The sequence below is a fragment of the Bacillus rossius genome, chromosome 18 (genome assembly GCF_032445375.1).
Source record: "Bacillus rossius redtenbacheri isolate Brsri chromosome 18, Brsri_v3, whole genome shotgun sequence".
Lineage (NCBI taxonomy): Eukaryota > Metazoa > Arthropoda > Insecta > Phasmatodea > Bacillidae > Bacillus > Bacillus rossius.
In genome coordinates this window covers 14,378,389-14,397,966 of record NC_086345.1, presented here as the reverse complement: position 1 = coordinate 14,397,966, position 19,578 = coordinate 14,378,389, and the positions used below count along the sequence as shown (strand labels likewise).

Here is a 19,578-nt window from a genome sequence, read left to right as displayed (position 1 = left end):
CTATACCGCGCTAGAAGCACGAGCGAGCGTCGCACTTATCATCCCGCCTCACTAACACACATACACCCCTGACGAGGCGGGCCCCTTAAGTGGGTGCCTCCCATATCAGGTCATGATTTTATACTTATATTAATCACTGATCAACTTTCAGACTTTTTAAATTTTTTAACTTTCACGAAATGAAAAATATATACAGCGCATACCTATTGCATAATTAGCTGCCAAAGTTACATTTTTAACGTTTTTTTTTTTTGGTTGTACAGATAAGGAGAATTTAATTTATTGCAGAACTGAAACTTTTTTAGGTTTAACTGCAATGCCACTTGGCTACTTCATGATATGGTTTGCATTTATACCACAAAAACTCATTTCTTCGCTGTCAGAATCGTAACAAATTTGAGAATTTTGAAATGACAGGTAAAATTAATTTATATTTTGACGTGACAACGTCCAATAAATCGATGAACGCCGGCTGCACGCACGAAAAAAAGTGTCCCGTTACGCTCATTGTAATCTTGCGCCGCATCTATCTCTCTTCCACTCGACTGTTTATAAAGTGAAGTGAAAAGTTAATGTGGTTTTCATTGCTTATTACAACAATAATTTCGGCAATAAAGGTTAATATTATTCTTGCATTTTAAAAATCTGATTACTAGCATAATTTCAAGCATTTACTCTTTTATTATTAAAATAAACATGATTCAATTTTATTCGTTGGAATCATTTCATCAATGTTTTGTTATGACGTCACGTTAAACTATCGTCCGTGAACCGACTTTACAGACAACCAAGTTTTTTTTTAAAAAAAGAAATTCAAACCATTTTGGATGAGCCTTTGCAAAAAAACTGGCTACGGGTTTGGCGAGTCAGTGTGTTTCCAATCAGGACCCGAAGAGGCGGCACAGACAAACGGGGTGGAGGGGGGAGTAAGAAGGGGGCGAGAAGAAGGAGGGGGGGAGAAGAAGGAGGGGGGGAGAAGAAGGAGGGGGGAGAAGAAGGAGGGGGGGGGGGGAAAAGAGGAGGGGGGTCGACTCGAGGTCCGTGGGCGCGTAAGGAAACTGGGCCAGAGTGCGGCGCGGTCAAATGGGCCGGCGCCCGTGGGCCGAAAACCCGCCACCAACCACCAACAGCCGGCCGAGACACGCACTAGCTTCCAAGGCTGGCAACCGGCCCAGGGGTGGCCAATGACTGACCCGTGTCCACTCCATGGACCCCGATTCGATAACGGGGGGCCCTGGACCCAGGATCGGAGACAAAATCCCCTCCCCCCAAACCACAAAATTTTTATCAGTCACGTGCTACATTATAATTGCATGGTTATTTCTCACATACACTCTTTTCAGAATGTTATTTAACCTGAATATACAGGGTGTAATTATGGTTACTATTTAATAAGTCCAAAATAAGCTTTATTTATAAAATAATCAATATGTATTTTTTTCTAGTTCTATTTTTTTTTTAATTATGATAGTTAAACATTTAAAAATAAGCAGGGCTAAGCCCGAGGCCTGTACCCAGGGGTCCATCCAGCCCCAACATTGTGGTGGCCATGATCCACTCACTGAGCAAAGACCACCACGCACCCAGTGATTACAAACGGTGCTCCTGACAGAAACAAGGTTTCTGCTGGAATATTATTACATGCAGAAGTAGACACATGATGCAGAACTCTTGAAAAAAAAAAAAAAAAAAAACTACATGATTAAAAAAAAAAGTGTGTGTGTTCGTGGAGTCCCATGCGCGACAGAAATGAAAAATCTCGATAGAGGTAAATTATATACGTTTTCAATCACTCTATTCACATAAAAATTAATGATAGTTATAAAGTTAATCGGTACAAATCAGCCAACTCTTTTCCACACATATATACAGTAGATACGTATTTTAAATATAATAAAAGAAATATGGTATCAACAAAGGCAGTGTTACAAGAATTTTGACGCATCACTGCTGCGTCATTTCTACCTCTTCCATGGCGAACCTCCCCCACCCTCCGACTGCATCAACTAACATAGGGCTATTGCCGTGTTCCCATTCGACCGCTAGTGCATGCTTTAGAGTGGCGTCGCCGCTGACTCACTCTCCTCCTCTACCGGTTCACTGATCACGTTCCTGACTATTCCCCTCGTGCGATCGGTATTTTCGTAACGCTCGGAAATTGTAGCCCACCCCCCCCCCTTCCCAACTTACACAAAGAAGATTTATTTCAAAATTTCTCAAGCTATCCGAGTGGGGTCTGTTTACGAAAGGTTTAAGAATACACTGATGGCTTATGAGCAGTATTTTCAGAAGAGTGAAAATGGCTACCTATAAAAAAAATAATCTTGAAAGTTTTATGAAAGCACTCAAAATGTCTTGCATTACACCATTATCTTTATCATCTCATCCTACGGTTATACTGCTCACATCTCATAGATTGTCTATGAACACGCAGTGGCAGTTCCGCACTTATCATCCTGCCTAACACAAATTACACTGTTGACTATGCGTACGGTTTTTTTTTATTACCGTCAATTTACGGTGTTCTAGGTTACCCTTTAACATTCAGGCCGGCCTCAAGACACGTCATGTGAGATGAGCAGCGAATACCGTAAGAAAGTCCGGAAAAAAACTCGCTGGGAATCGAACCCTGGTCGCCTTGGTGGGAGGCGAGTGTTCTGACCACTCGACCACCACTCCCTCCCCTGTGAGTGTCAACCGCAACCCATGCATGCAGACCCTGCCTCAGACGTGATAATACACGTGGCGATTTTCATTTCACAATGCCCCCTTTGACACATCGTAGGAACTACGTCGCTGTGGGTCTAGTCAGTTGTGTATGTGTGTCGGCGAGGCGGGATGATAAGCGCGACGCTCGCTGGTGCTTCTAGCGCGGTGTCTCCTCTGGACTGGCGCGCAGTCTTCTCGTCGTGCACATGAGCGGTGACCGTAACATTACACGGCGGAGAAATGAAGATAAAGGTGTAATGCAAGTCCCTCAAGTGCTTTCAAGAATCTGTACCGGTTGTTTTACGCCTAGAAATTACTCTGAAAACACGCCTTTTAGCCATTTTCACTCTTCTAAAAACACACGAAATCAAAAGTACTATTTTGCCCTCGGCGAACTCTTAAATGCTTTACGTAAGCAACCCCCATTATGTTATCTTGAAGTTTTCAAATCGCGTTGTATTTCTTGAAGCTCTGCGCACCGTGTGTGTGTCCGGGTCCTGGTCGATCGCTAAGGGCGACACTGGCTCGCGCATCGCACTCCTCTTCGCCTTTACGCGCCAGGCACAGAACTGGCACGTCGGTGAAATATCTCCATGGGACTTGTCGCGGTGACCTTATCATTTCACGATAAAATAATTAAAGATTCCTCGTTCCTATACCATTTGCAACACCGCGTTTCCACGCCTACAAATGACCGTGAGAACACCCATTTTGGCTTTTTTTTCCGCTGTAAAAAAAAACACGTAATAGACGAAACCATGTGCAGCGTATACACACAATAAGTGGCTCTTAAATGATATTCGTGTGCAGACACCTTTAATAAATCTGGAGCTGTTTTGAAAATGGCGCGTTACCACTTGGACAATTGCACAAGATTTGATTGCTATAATTTCAAACCTAATAATACACAAATACGCACCTATAGTACGGTAGCGTGAATGCCGGAGAACATACATTTCGTTGTGGAGATGGTAAGGAGTGGGTAGATAGGGAAAGGGGGGGAGAGAGCGAGAGAGAGAGAGCGAGAGAGAGAGAGAGAGAGAGAGATAGAGATAGAGATAGAGAGAGAGAGAGAGAGAGAGAGAGAGAGAGAACCATTTGCCCACTGTTTGCTCTCAAATTATTTCCTTTTGACGGCAGGAATAATGACATAGGATTTCATGTTGGCTTTGGGGGGATATAAATATCTCTCCTGCGTGCATGGTAGGGAAATTGACAAACATAATATTTTATTTAAGTTACTGACGCATGGCGCAACAGCCAACGAAAGTACAGTAGTTCGGAATTTTAACGGGGCAAGTTAGTAATGTTTTAAGGTTAATATTGTTTACTAACCTTTTTTTTTAATAACTTATAATCTCAATTATTTATTTACGTGTTTAATAAAAAAACAGTGTTATGATGTTGGGAAGTTGTTGCAGGATAATCATCAACAGTTAAAAACATTTTTCTTAATAACCACAGCGAAATTCACTGCATAAAATTAACACAAAAATTCAAATGACATTCCCTCGATGATTTTTTTTTCAACCCTGAACCCACATTAAGGCCCCCGCCCACCCGGGCACACACACGGTGCGCAGAGCTCCAGGAAAAACAACGCGATTTCAAAACTACTCAAGACATCCGAGTGGGGTCTGCTTACGAAAAGCATAGAAGAGTTTGCTGAGGGTCGGAAAGTACTTTTGATTTCGGATTAAGTTTTTTAAAATGTGTTTTTAGAAGAGTTAAAATGGCTAAAATACGTGTTTCCGGAGTAACTTTAATGCGTAAAACAACCGGTAAAGATTCTTGAAAGCACTTAAGGGACTTGCATTACACCTTTATCTTCATTTCTCCGCCACGTAATGTTACGGTCACCGCTCAAATTTCACAGGTATCCTGTGACGACGAGAAGACTGCGTGCCAGTCGAGAGGAGACACCGCGCTAGAATTGTCTTTTTCAGCCAATGAAATTTCACGATGTATCCGACATCTGTTGGCAGTGATAGTAAATAACTACGTCTATATTGCCAACCAAATAATTATCCCGTGACATCTGACCCGTAATTTGTGAGCACAGTTTTTCAAAATATAAATAAATACAGGTTGTATAACATTTTAACCACGACACTTTTTTATTTATAATTTTTGTTTTAGTGACTTATAAGTAATAGCATTAATTAATTTTTAAAGCAGGAATTGAACCTGAGCATTGTAATATCTCGATGATGTATTGCCACCGATATGATTGATAAATTTAAACAGTTCTCTAGTCCCGCCAAAAAAAAAAATGTCTTCATACTCTACTCTCATTGGCTGTAGCGCCATGAGTCCGTAACAGAAAAAAAAATATTTTTTTTTTTTTTTTTTTTTTTTCCATTCTATGCGCACTACTGTCCTGTGCGCTGTCGTGAATCAATAGGTTCGAAAAGGGACGACAGAATTGTATCCCCTTGGAAAGAGTTCCTTTCAGGATTTTCTGTACAATGACACAGCAGAAAATAAACTGGAAAGGTACCCTTTCCGATTTCTTAAAATGCATATTATTTTCTGCTTTAAAATCGTGAAAGTTATCCCCTCTAACCTAACCTTACCTAACCTAACCTAACCTAACCTAAACTAAACTAACCTAACCATTCCGAGCACAAACTAGTCACAAACTGGAAAGGTTACCTTTCCAAGGGGATAACTTTCAGGATTTTAAAGCAGAAAATAATATGCATTTTAAGAAATCGGAAAGGGTACTTTTCCAGTTTATTTTCTGCTGTGTCATTGTACAGAAAATACTTAAAGGTACCCTTTCCGAGGGGATACCTTTCCAGTGCATATCTGCATTTAAACCGAAACATTTTAAGAAATTGGAAAAGGTACCTTTACAGTTTCTACCCAGCTACACTATCGCCACCATAAGTCTCAAAGGTACCCTTTCCAAGGGGATACAATTCAGCCCCCATCCCCCTCCCACGAAAACAAGGCTGACAAGTCTTGCGCGCGCGACTTAAAATTACTGTTATCTTTTCAATTGTGCACCCCTGGATCGTACAACCCTGAAGCTCGCAATGGTCGACTGCAACGCACGTACTGCCAACACGCAAGAACCAAATTCACCACACGCACAAGCGTGGTCAGGCGCTTCGTGACTTTAGTTCCGTACACGTATATTATTCCCCCCCTCCCCCCTCCAAACGACCCTCAGCCTTACGCCACTTAAATGTCTCCTTGTTCGCACAGCGCCATTTGTTGCGCCAACGTTCCAAAAAATTACAGTTCAACGTATCCTCAGAGAGGAGCATTGTTACGGCAAATAACAGCAGGGCGTAGTAATGGAGGTAAGAATTTTAGGGAGTAGGTGTGGGCATATTTGACATGTTAATAATTGAAAGAAAAATTAGAATGACTCCCAACACCATTTAAATTAAATAAAAATTAAGAAAACAATTTCGTGGTTATTTTGACGTTCAACGCAAATTTAAACTTTTTACTGAAAATGACTACTAGTAAAGTTGTACGAAATTGAATTCTGTACAATTTTGTTCATAAAAGTTATGAAAACAGTTTCGTGGTTGTTTTTAAGTTCAACGCCAATTTCAACTTTTTACTGAAAATGACTACTAGTAAAGTTGTAGGAAATTGAATTGTGTACAATTTTGGTCATAACATCCTACGATCGATATTTTTTCGAATTGAACGTGAAAAAAAAAGCGGCTATTCATCTCGATTATTGTTTACTTTAAGGAATTAACAAAGATAAACTTACTTGTAGGGAATTAAATCCCCGACAACAGTAAAGGCATGGGTGTAAGTAAAACTTTCAAAAGAATCGTTAATTTCCACGGCAACTGAGTATTTTTCTTTACACAGATGTTTAATTTTGAGTATATCAACGTACATTTGGTGTAAGAATTACACGATGTTGTGGTAATTTTTGCACAAGGAATGTTGCCTGATAGGCACACAGAGATAAAAAGTGAGCATAATGGTTGTGCAAAATTACACATTCCCAGTACGTTTATTATATCATCACAACTTTACGTGTTATTTTAATTTATGTTGACGAAAGTTTACCAGGACATTAAACTTGATTTTATACAATTTCTTGGGCATACGCCATTTTAGTTTCGCACCGTTTGGTCATGGAAAAAAAAAAGGCAAAATAAGAATAAAAAAATGAAAACATAAACAAGCCTAAAAAAGCTGATGTCAAACATGTAATACCAACAATGCACATAAACAGGTATTATGAACATCACAACAACGACGATAGCACAGACGAACACATCAAAACTTAAATATCATACAGCGCAATAATTAAGTGGAAGAAATTTAGTCATTAAAAAAAAAATTACAGCACAGACGAACACAATGGGCTAATAACGACGAGACAGTTTCGACAATAACAGTAAATGCGGGCAGACAACAAAACCTGGAGAACGCTGCAAAAATACGAACCCAACGAAGAAGATAAACAGATATTGTCGACAAAACAACGACGAACAACACTGACGAACCCAAAACAGTTGTTTTCATTTTTATTTCTTATTTTGCATTCATGAACTTTTTCCCATGACAAACAGTGCTAACTGCGATGGCGTCATGTCCAAGAAATTGTATCAAAATTCACCACTGCATGGAACATTTAAAAAAAAAAAGGACATTAAACTATCAGAATAATAGTTCACTGACATGGAAACTGTGTTATTTTAACACCGATGTTAAATTTTTGACGTGATAACGTCTTAGCGAGAAAATATTCTATAATATCAAACAGGTTAAGGCGGGCTTTTTAAAAGCAGCAATATCACGTACAATTATCGTCCGTAAACCGACTTTACAGACAACCCCCCACCCCCCCCCCTTTTGGTTTTTGTAGAAAACAAACCTACATCTGGTGTAAAATTACACTAGGTAGTAGTAATTTTGCACAAGAAATGTGTAAAAAAAAATATTAAAAATACTGCATGTGTTTTTATTTCTGAACACGTAAAAAAAAAAAAAAAACACTGACGCCGTATGTGTAATTTTACAAAATAGTTTTACAGTGCAGTCAATTAATGTCCAGAGGGCAGCAGCATATATTTTTTAATTGAAACGTTTCCCCAAGGCCACAGATAAGGCCCTGATTCACACGGCTTTGTACCCTGTACAGCCCGCTAGAACACCTGTTGCCTGCCGTCAATAGATAACCGCTGAGAGCTGGATAAACTGTCGGAGCCCCGCCGAAGATAAGGCAGGCTGTTTTAAACGATAGTTGTCGGCGCGTACAACAGCGGTAATTAAACACCCGAGTGCAGAGCATCAGGGAAAAAAAAAAGGGGGGGGGGTTGTCTGTAAAGTCGGTTTATGGACGATAATTTTACGTGATAACGTCATAAGAAAACATTGATGAAAAATTGCATATTTTTAATTTTCAAATATTATTTACAGTTTTTGCAAATTTAATTTAAAAAACTTGTTTAAATATAATCATGAACAATTAGTTATAGAAATAACCTGAGACCAGATCAATGTCAATAAATTGTTAATTTGAAATGACGAAATTGGACAAATAAACCAACTTTTTTTTAAATTGCTGCTTTTAAAAAGCCCGCCTTAACCTGTTTGATATTATAGAAGATTTTCTCGCACGGTGGTTGGCCGGTTCTTGCACGCTCGGCTCAGGCGGAACGTGACAATGAGTCATGCTTTTTCGTGTGTGCAGCTGGAGTTCATCGATTTTTAAGACGTTATCACGTCAAAAATGGTTAAAATACTTGTTTTCAGGATAGTTTTTTTTTTACGCACGAAACGCCCTGTATAGCTTCTTGGAACGCACTCAAGGGACTTGTATTTTATTACACCTTTATATTCATTTCTCAGCTCAAAATCTTATTGTTACACTATGCACGACAAGAAGACTGCGCTTAGAGGCGACACTGCGCTAGAAGCACCAGCGAGCGTCGCGCTTATCATCCCGCCTCGCTGACACAGTGTTACACCCCTGTCCAGACGGGTCCCTCAAATGTAAAGCGCCCCATTCACTTGCGGATATGCTCGCCGAATAGTGTATGGGGATCTTAACTAACCATCAAACAGCACTCAACAGAGAAAATGCAATACGGTGGACTGCACTAAAACCGAAATGGTTGTCAACACATAACGCCGAAATTCAAACCAAATCATGAAATTAAGCAGTGTTTAAACAATTATTAACTAAAAACCCAAATTAAAAAAAAATATTTTAACAATTTCCGCCACACTTTGTCAATTCCTTCGATATAATTTTTAATTTACTTTAACTAAACTATTTTTTTATGTATTATCTTTGAAAGATTTCTGCACTTGGGAATGCATGACTTGATGTAAGTTTTTGGACATACGCCATTGCTAAGCACTTTTTCTGTGGAAGAAAACCACAGAAAAAGTGCTTAGCAATGGCGTATGTCCAAAAACTTACAAGAAGTTATTTTTTATGTTTTATAATATACAATTATAATAAAATTTATCTTTAATTCCCAAAAGAGTATTATGTCGACTAGACTGTACACTTTTGCCCACACGTTCAAAGTTTTATAAACTTAATGTATCATTAAAATATAAATTACCCACTTCAGTGTAAGAAAATACTAAAAGGATTAATATTAAAAATTAAATAAAATACATTATTTAGGTTCTGAGTTTGTTCCAGAAGGCATGGACCGTATAAATTAGAAACATTGTGTTCTTGTGTGAATTTAACCGACAAAAATCTAAACGTCGACAGGGAATCCATAAACATTCTATAAGCAGGTACAATATCAATACACCACAGAGCACCGAAAGTTATATCACGGAATTAAGTAGCATTTAACCAAAACTCATAGCACCTCATAAAAAAGGTAATTTTTTAATCATGTTTGAAATTCCAGTAATGTCGTTGTTTCCGGAAGAAAAAAAAAATTGTACCAAAATTCATGGATCAGAGAAACTTAATTTAATTTGTTTTATTGTGCACTTCCTATTGAAATCACTTACAAAACAAGAAATGATCGCTAATTTATTTTTTATTGTTCTGAATGCATCTGTTTTAGACCAATTTGTTACAAACTATTTCATCGTAAAAATGCTGCCTTAAAAAAAAAAATACCACTATTTTGGTGGAGTAAGTATTACAAAACAGCTTTTATATTAAAAAAAAAAAAAAACGAAATCCTCTGTTTCAAAAACAAACGAAATTGGACTAAAAATAAAACTATAAAATCTTGTCTGTGTCTATAAATTTAATTTTTTTTTTTCGATTGGCAACGAATTTGAAAATCTTCCCACGGGAACGCGCCTGTCGAGAGAGCGCGCTCCGACACGCTTGGGATGTACACCCCTGAGAGGAATTACGAGCCAAACATCTGCCCCCCCCCCCCCCCCCCCACTTCCCCACCAACAACTTTCCGCGACCCATCATCCTTATCTTGCTACGTAGAGAGCAACGCCGGCAGTCTGTCCACATAGTCCGGGCAACGCGGCGAGACCGGAGCAACCCTCGCAGTCAGCTGTCCGCAACCCCCACCCCCCGCGCGCTGAGGACAACTGCTCGCAGGTGAGTGAGTGCAAGCGTCGCGTCCACTGACCCCGGGTCAGGCGTCCCGAATGTACACACATTCCACGCCGGAAATCACAATGGCGCCCTCGGCGGCGACGCGAGGATTTCCAACCAATCACGTTCCGACACGTCTACGGCCTGAACAAAATGGCGGACGCGAAAGAATTACCCCATTAGAAACATTTTTCTGTTGTCCTATCTCGTCGCGCGCGCGGTGTTAATAAAATGCGCTTAAGAATTTCGTTTTCGAAAGATGGTTAAACTGGTGCATTGGCAGTTCTATTATTATTATTATTCCTTTTTTTTAAAAGGTTTCGTTAACTGAATTTATCTGTGAAATCTCTGAAATGTGTTTACACACAGTGATGTTCACAATTAAATGTTAAATTTTGAATTAAATAATAATAAATAAAAAAAACTTGCGACCATTGATGGGTGTTGTATGTAAAGGTGCGTATGTCACAGCAAGAAACATTTTACGTACAATCGTTTATTTTTGGCTGGGTTTTCGATAAAAAAAATATAAAAGTAGCAGTAGGTCGTATGCATAAGATTTAACCGCCAAATTTTCGAACCTACTGATTCACAAATTTTTGACTTAGACATCCACTTAGTAAAGCCGCTTTTTGTCCATCTGATTGTCCGCGCTTTGTTTACAGAACCAAAACATAAAAACTAGAATTTTTCGAGTTACAGATTAATATTTCTACTACACTGGTTTTAATAGGTTTAAAACCAAATAGAAAAAAAAACAACCTAATTTCGCAAAATATTTTTTTTAATGAAAAATGGAAAATGATTATATAATAGAATATAAAACCATACTAGATTACGACATAGTTTTCTAAACAAAATCACGTCGAAAATGTCCATGTAACAGCCACTGACAATTTATTATCCCTTTTAAGGAAAACCACTGATGAGTTTAGCGCAAGACTCCATCCAACAAAGAGTATTTTGTACGTTTCGCTCTCCGCTTTGACCCTAAAAGGCCCGTCTACAATTGCAATGTCCTAAACATACGGACACATACTGATCACTGATTGGCCCACGTGACCCTCTGACGTCATGCGTGGTGTGGGCGATTGGTCTGAATACGAACTTTTTGTTCCAATTTGTGTCCTTTGGAAGCATAGAAAAACACGATATTTGAATTTGCGGTTTCAGTTTCAAAAGGTTATCAAAATAACGGACATTTATTAGCATTTACTTTTGCCTTACAGAACAAAGAAATACTATTGAACTATCACAAATTTCACAAGGTAACTAAATATTCAAAACTTAGCTGCGTACACATTTACAAAGAATGAAAATAGTAAACAAAAACAATCAAAAACAGTTATTTTGGCGCTCTATATTTACCGCGCTCTGGTGACTACTTTAGAAATCAGTGGATTCGGACATCAGACAATGGTTTTTTTTTTTAGACAGGGCTGTTTTCCGTGCGACACTGTGACGTCATTCACATTAGGATACAGACACGGACAACCCACAGATTCCGACTGTTGTAAACGGGCCTTTAAGAGCCCGTCTACAATAGTTCGAACCTGTGGGTGGTCCGTGTCCTTATCCGAATGTGAGTGACGTCACATTGTCGCACGGAAAACTGCCCTGTCCACAATTGCGATGTCCGATGTCCGAATGTATTGATTTCTAAAGTTGTCACCAGAGCGCAGTAAATGTGCCAAACCAAATGTTTTTGTTTATTGTTTTGATGCTTTGTAGTTTGAGATTGAACTTATGAAAGCTGTAGGAATTCAATATTATATATTTATTCAGTAAGGCAAAGTGGCTCTTCATGACTTACAACACCGTCCATTTCCTTCAATAACAAAAACAATACGTTTTCAAACGGGAATCGGAAATTCAAATTTCTTGAGTGTTCTGTTCTTTTTCTGTGTCCGAAGTACACAGGTTGGGACAAAAAGTTCAAATTGACGAATGTCTTCGGACCAGGTAGGTTCGGACCTTCGCCCACTTGACTCATGACGTCAGAGGGTCACGTGGACCAATCAGCGACGAGTGTCCTTCGGACAAAGTTTAGGACATTGCTATTGTAGACGGGCCATAACTCTCTCAAGATGGTGATCGGTTTTTTTACTAAGAAAGTTCTTATTTAATGGTTTTTATGAATTTAAAGTAAAAGGTTCGTCAGTAACATGTAACGAAAATATATAATGTGGTTTCCACTTTTAAATTAACTGCTCGTATGTAACATGAGTTCTGAAACTCTTTATTTCTAGTTCATATATAACCTTAACCTTATTTTGCTGATTCAACTTTATAATCTAATAATGGTATTATATTATGTTATTAAAAAATGGTTGTCTGTAAAGTCGGTTTACGGACGATAGTTTAACGTGACGTCATAACAAAACATTGATGAAATGATTTCATACTTTTATGAATAAAATTGAATCATTTTTATTGAATTATCACTATTTTGTATGGATACAAATAAGGAGTGAAATGAAATCTACAATTTAATTGATAAATTTTCTCTTATTTGCACTCATTAATTCAAATATGTTTATTACTTTAACGAACAGATTATTTTAACTATAACTTTTATATGTGTTTGCTATTTAACTTCTTCCAATCTGTGTTATTCTGTTAAGGATAGGACGATGATAGGAAAAGTAGGAAACGAATGGGAGTGTTTCAAGGATGATGTGAAGGAAAATGGCTTACCCAACACCAAAATTCAATCAAAAATAATATATTTGCGCCACTGACTCTGCAGCAATGCTAGGAGGAACGGGTTAGCAAAGAGCAATGAAAATGTTACATTGAAATGCATGAAAACAGAATTACGCCACGGACTCGGTCGCAATGCTAGGAGGTTCAGGTTAGCAAAGAGCAATATAAAATGAGCGTAACGGGGCACAGCGTAACGGGACAATGTGCGTAACGGGACAATGTGCGTAACGGGACACTTTTTCGTGCGTGCAGCCGGCGTTCATCGATTTATTAGACGTCACGTCAAAAATAAAAAAATAAAAACAACAATTTCCAGTGGCAAAATGTAACCACGTCCTTTGATGTTAACAAGCACACTATCTATCGCTGTGCTACTAAGCCCATCGGGAATTTGGGACAATATGCGTTATTACATTGCAATGCCAGTTTTCTTAGGTAGGTATTTTGAAACTTGAAATTACTTTTTACTATGACTAGGTATTTTAGTTTACCAAAATACATTCAAAAGTAGTCTCGTTTGGCACACCAATACGTTTGGTATGTACCCTTACGATAATGACTATATAAGGGGGTTTATGTTGCTACACGTGCGTCCGCCATATAGTGTCACATTTCCGTTCATCGACTTTTGTTCCACTTTCACGAAATTACTCCTACCAAATGCCGTATACAGAGATCTAAGATGATTACAAATCAGAAACACGAACTCTTTAATAAGTGTCACATGGACACACTCCACGCAAATCATACAGATTTGCGCCGGTACAAGTTCATGTGACGGCGGGGAAAAGAAATATTTGACTTATTTAATTTCTTGTTCTGTGGATCCCACGTGGAGTTGATTGATTTATCGGGGTATATAACGAGTTGTATAAACTTAAGTCTAGGTCACAAAAAGAAAAAAAATTAATACACAAAAAACTTCTTGTCCCTTTCCCCTTTTTCTTTTGTTTGCTTTAAGTTCATTTAACCATAGTTTAAATTGATGTAAGTTTTTGGACATACGCCTTACATCAAGTCATGCACTCCCATTGCACAAATCTTTCAAAGATAAAACTATAGATTAGTTTTCTTATCTTTTAAATTAGAAGGAAAAAATGCTTTCAGAGAGCAGGAACTTAACAGAACTTAAGTCTATTACATCGGGTCATCAGAGACGATTAACTGGAACTGATCAAGGACATAAGCCCGGGAGGAAAATCACAGTAACGACCCTAATCTTCCCACTTGCGATTATATATATATACATACACTAACACACACACACACACACAAACACGATTTAAACCACGCCAGGAACAGAACTGGAATAATCCTGGTGGTGCGACCACTGAATCACCGAAGCTTCCCTACGCTAAAACGAAATAATGTTTTGGTATTTTATTTAAAATTTGACAGACTAAATTATGCACAAACATTATATTTGCATATTTCTTTTATTTATTTATTTGTTTGTTTGGCGCAGTTAAGATGTGTATGCCTTCTCTTACACTGAATCAGCACCTATGACATGTTAACATCACTATTATAATAATCGTACATGAAATGGCAATACAATACACAAAAAAAGTACTACTGTAAATTAATAATTGCTAATTAATAACATTCGAGTTTAATAATAACATAAACCATATTCAATATTTTTAGGAAATTCGAAAAAAAAAAAAACCATTTTCGTTTTTATGATATGCCATTCACACACAGTAATGTAGAATTACCTTGGTCAGGATGGAGGAAAATGGTGGGAAGCACACAAATGCAAGAGCAAAGTCCTTATACTTTAATACAGAAAAAAAAAAATATTATGAATAGGTTAGTTTATGGATTTGACACCAATTTTTACCTGAAAAAGCAAAATGTAAATTAATTTTTCTTCTTGCCGAACAAACGGTGTGGAATCCTCAGTCGAAGTGACACCCAACCCGAAATTAGACATTCATATTCCTGTCCTAAAGTCATGTAAAAAATGAAGTATATACATAAAAACAGCTATATAAAAATATTGTGTGGAGTCCACGCGCGACAGAAGCGAAACTTCTAGCTTATATTATTAGGCATAATAAACATAATTCTCTTTGGCTGAGATCGCAGATCAAAACAAATAAATATGCAAGTACGCAACCGCGAAAGTATGCAAGTGCACAAGTATGCAAGCGCGCTAGTATGCAAGTGCGCAAATATGTTAATGTGCCAGTATGCGAGTGCGCAAGTATGCGAGTGCGCAAGTATGCGAGAGCGCAAGTATGCAAATGCGCAAATGTGCATGTATGCAAGTGCGTGAGTAGGCAAGTGCGTTAGTATGCAAGTGCGCGAGTATGCAAGTGCGCGAGTATGCAAGTGCGCGAGTATGCAAGTGCGCGAGTATGCAAGTGCGCGAGTATGCAAGTGCGCGAGAATGGCAAGTGCGCGAGATTGCAAGTGCGCGAGTATGCAGTGCGCGAGTATGCAAGTGCGCGAGTATGCAAGTGCGCGAGTATGCAAATGCGCGAGTATGCAAGTGCGCGAGTATGCAAGTTCGCGAGTAAGCAAGTGTGCAAATAAGCAAGTGTGCAAGTATGCAAGTGTGCAAGTATGCAAGTGCGCAAATATGTTAATGTGCCAGTATACGATTGCGCAAGTATGCGAGAGCGCAAGTATGCAAGTGAGCAAATGTGCATGTATGCAAGTGCGTGAGTAGGCAAGTGCGTTTTTATGCAAGTGTGCGAGTATGCAAGAGCGCAAGTATGCAAGTGCGCAAGTATGCGAGTGCGCAAATATGCGTGTGCGCATGTATGCGAGTGAGCGAATATGCGAGTGCGCAAGTATGCGAATGCGCAAGTATGCGAATTCTCAAATATGCGAGTAAGCAAGTATGCGAGTGCGCAAGTATGCGAGTGCGCAAGTATGCGAGTGCGCGAGTATGCAAGTGCGCGAGTATGCAAGTACGCAAGTGTGCAAGTATGTGAGTGTCCAAGTTTGTGAGTATACAAGTATGTCTGTGCGCAAGTATGCGAGTGCGCAAATATGCGAGTGCGAAAATATGCGAGTTTGCAAGTATGTGAGTGCGCAAGTATGCGAGTGCGCAAATATACAAGCTCGCAAGTATGTGAGAGCGCAAGTATGTGAGTGCGCAAGTATGCAAGTGCGCAAGTATGCAAGTGTGCATGTGTGTAAGTATGCGAGTGAGCAAGTATGCAAAAATGCGAGTATGCGAGTGAGCAAGTATGCAAAAATGCGAGTATGCAAGTGCGCAAGTATGCAAGTGCGCGATTATGCACGTGCGCGATTATGCAAGTGCGCAAGTATGCAAGTGCGCAAGTATGCAAGTGCGCGAGTATGCAAGTGCGCAAGTATGCAAGTGCGCAAGTATGCAAGTGCGCAAGTATGCAAGTGCGCAAGTATGCAAGTGCGCAAGTATGCATGTGCGCGAGTATGCAAGTGCGCAAGTATGCAAGTGCGCAAGTATGCAAGTGCGCAAGTATGCAAGTGCGCAAGTATGCAAGTGCGCGAGTATGCAATTGCGCGGTATTTAAGTGTGCAAGTATGTGATTGCGCAAGTATGTGAGTGCGCAAGTATGTGAGTGCGCAACTATGTGAATGCGCAATTATGTGAGTGCGCAAGTATGCGAGTGCTCAAATGTGCGAGTGTGCAAGTGCGCGAGTATGCAAGTGCTCGAGTATGCAAATGCGCGAGTATTCAATTGCGAAAGTATGCAGGTGTGCAAGTATGTGAGTGCGCAAGTATGCGGTTGCGCAAATATGCAGTTGCGCAAATATGCGAGTGCGCAAGTATGCTAGTGCGCATATATGCTAGTGTGCAAGTGCGCAGGTATGCAAGTGCGCAAGTAAGCAAGTGCGCAAGTATGCAAGTGTGCAAGTATGCAGGTGTGCAAGTATGCAGGTGTGCAAGTATGTGAGTGCGCAAGTATGCTAGTGCGCAAGTGCGCAAGTATGAAAGTGCGCATGTATGCATGTGCGCAAGTGCGCAAGTATGCAAGTGTGCAAGCATGCAAGTGCGCTAGTATGCAAGTGCGCTAGTATGCGAGTGCGCAAGTATGCAAGTATGCGAGTGCGCAAGTATGCGAGTATGCTGCGTCATTACTATCTCTCCCCTGCCGTCAGCTCTTCTAACGGGGGGGAGGGACATGGGCGCCCTCACAACGGACAGGCCCGCGCGTCCATCTGCACCGGGCAGGGTTCGCGCGCACGCAGCGAGGCCGCGCGTGGGAAGCAGTGCTGCCACACGGCGAGGATGAAATGTCACGAATTACGGTACTTCCCGGTTCAAACCCTGGTACACAACCGAGACTTTAGCTTCTGAGAGTTTTTTTTTCTTTTCAAGTACACATTAAACATTATTTTTGAATCAGGTAAAATACCAACCACGGTAATAATTGAAACACATAAATTTTTTGGACGTAAAAAATATAACGCCGCCTGCAGTGGCGTTGGGGGAAAGCAAGGAAAAAAAAAGAGATCCTGCGGTATTGGGACAAACATAATTACCTTCTTAAACAATAACATTGAATTCAATTTTTGTGCATACATTTAATAAATAAAAAAAAAACGTTCGAAAACTATTTTTAAACCATAATTTAACATTATGCATTAATGAAATACGTATTTAAAATATATTTTTGCATGGTTTATATCACGCTGGTTGTTGGTATTATTACAATACCCTAGCCAGAAGACAAGGCTTCTTTCGTCCTTGAATATGGCTGGAACAGTGCAAGCCGAAACGTTGGGCACAACAGTTAAAAAAAAAAGTAACAGTAGGTTGTGTGCACAAGATTAGACCGCCATTTTTTCGAACCTACTGATTCACAATAGCGCATAGAAGGGAAATGAATATATTTTTATTTATGTTACGCATGGCGCAACAACCAATGGGAGTAGAGTAGGATGCAATTTGGGATGGACTAGAGAAATGTATTTTTTTTTTTTGGTTATTAATAATATCATGACACGAAATTGTCAAGATATTTTCTGGTGAATGTAATTTCTGCCTTAAAAAACTAATAATTGATAAAAAACTAATAATTGTGTGTGTATGTATGTGTATAATTGGATGTATGTTTGTATGGCGTTGATAAACTCCCGAAACTGTTTGACCGATCGCCATCAAAGTTGGCATATCGAAGTGTTTTTTTCATGGAGACGGTTTTTATGCTATTTTTTTGTAACTCGCTGCTAGATGACGCTGCAACGCATAAACTTGTACATATTTCAATCGATCGCCATAGGTAAACAGCAATTGTTTGTCATTTCTCTGTGACCACCACACTGTCATATAGCGTTCCGCCCGGGCAACGCCGTGTACTGCAGCTATGAATAACTATTATTCTTTTATAGGCAAATGACATTTGTACCACAGGCAACTGAACTATCTTCGGATGTCTTGACCCAGAAAGCGGGAAGCAGCAAGTAGAAAACGGGATGCCTTCATTTCACAGACGAGAGAGCCACACCCGAAGTTCCCCGAAGTTCATGCTCGCTTTTTTTTTTCCGTTCTATCTCATTGCATAAACCGGTGTGGCATTAAATTTTGCGGTCGATTAGGATAGGTTAGCTACATTATAAACACTTTAAAACATTGTGGATGGTTGGTTATATTAGGTAAGTATAGCTACCTTAAAAATACTGTTAAATCATTCTATGGTTGCTTAGCAAATAACTTTTTGATATGTAGCTATCCAGCGCTGGGAAACCGTTTACACGATTTCACAGTATCTTTAATGTAGCTATCCTAACCAAATCAAGCGTCCACAATGTTTTAAAAGTATTTATAATGTAGCTAACCTAACCTAATTGACCATTAGTTATCATGAGTTACAATGAACAAAAAAAAAAAAAAACCCCGTAGATGCACGATCGGGCGTTTGGCACTCTCGTCTGTGAAAAGAAAGCTTCCCGTAGAAAACGGCCTACTTAGTCCTCTGGAGTCTGACCGTTCCTGTCATCAACATGTCACGCTCGGAGGTCTACAAAACACGCTCGTCCCCAATTGGAACCATCAGTCGGCTTCTGCGGAGTTCGGAGGCCAAGGATAAAACAGCTCACGGACACATGTCAATTCCCCTAGCGGATCTACAGTGTGAGCCGAAAAGTGCTCTCAGTCAGTGACAATATTCCAGTTACAACTTTATGACGTGACAACGTCTAATAAATCGATGAACGCCGGCCGCACGCACGAAAAAGTGTCCCGTTACGCACATTGTCCCGTTACGCTCATTGTACGCTTGCCCCGCATCTATCTCTCCTCCACTCGATTGGAACAACCATCGATTTGACTTTTTCGAGGCACATTAAACTTTAAACACTCCCATTCGTTTTCCTACTTTTCCTGTCATCGTCCTATCCTTAACAGAATAACACAGATTGGAAGAAGTTAAATAGCAAACATGTATAAAAGTTATAGTTAAAATAATCTCTTCGTTAAAGTAATAAACATATTTGAATTGATGAGTGCAAATAAAAGTAAATTTATCAATTAAATTGTAGATTTCATTTCACTCCTCCTTTGTATCCATACAAAATAGTGATAATTCAATAAAAATGATTCAATTTTATTCATAAGAGTATGCAATCATTTCATTAATGTTTTGTTACGACGTTGTCACGTTAAACTATCGTCCGTAAACCGACTTTACAGA

At 39.4% G+C, this 19,578-nt stretch overlaps 2 protein-coding genes across 3 annotated transcripts in view; one reads left to right on the top strand and one right to left on the bottom strand.

The window, feature by feature from the left end:
- The window catches only part of LOC134541134 (reticulon-1-like), a 155,370-nt gene that overhangs the window by 102,671 nt on the left and 33,121 nt on the right, over positions 1–19,578 (bottom strand). The gene's annotated exons all lie outside the window — the stretch shown is intronic.
- Positions 10,135–19,578, top strand: part of LOC134541137 (serine palmitoyltransferase 2) — an 84,062-nt gene continuing 74,618 nt past the window's right edge. Inside the window, exon 1 of the mRNA XM_063384342.1 lies at positions 10,135–10,240. The gene's annotated coding sequence lies outside the window, so the exon portion shown is untranslated. The remainder of the gene's footprint in view (positions 10,241–19,578) is intronic.